Here is a 218-nt window from a genome sequence, read left to right as displayed (position 1 = left end):
CATGGTGGAGGAAATGGCTGTGGGAAGGTTTGTATTCATGGGGTTTTAAAGGTCGATGGAAGAATGTAGAAAATGGGGTTGTTTTTATGTGATGTTCATTTATGTTTTGTATATCACAAAGTGTAAAGGAGTTTTTTTTTTTTTTTACTTTCTCAGAGAAACACAAGAGAGACGTCGCAGAATCCGCCTTCAGAAGTGACACCCTCAGAAAAAAAACT

General features: G+C 37.2%; 1 protein-coding gene across 1 annotated transcript in view; it reads right to left on the bottom strand.

Annotated features, from left to right (window-relative positions):
• Positions 1-218, bottom strand: part of LOC119592236 (activating transcription factor 3-like) — a gene marked incomplete in the record, with an annotated part of 5,641 nt that overhangs the window by 4,929 nt on the left and 494 nt on the right.

The sequence above is a fragment of the Penaeus monodon genome, chromosome 29, assembly GCF_015228065.2.
Source record: "Penaeus monodon isolate SGIC_2016 chromosome 29, NSTDA_Pmon_1, whole genome shotgun sequence".
Classification (NCBI taxonomy): Eukaryota; Metazoa; Arthropoda; class Malacostraca; order Decapoda; family Penaeidae; genus Penaeus; species Penaeus monodon.
This window is presented reverse-complemented; position numbering and strand designations above follow the sequence as displayed.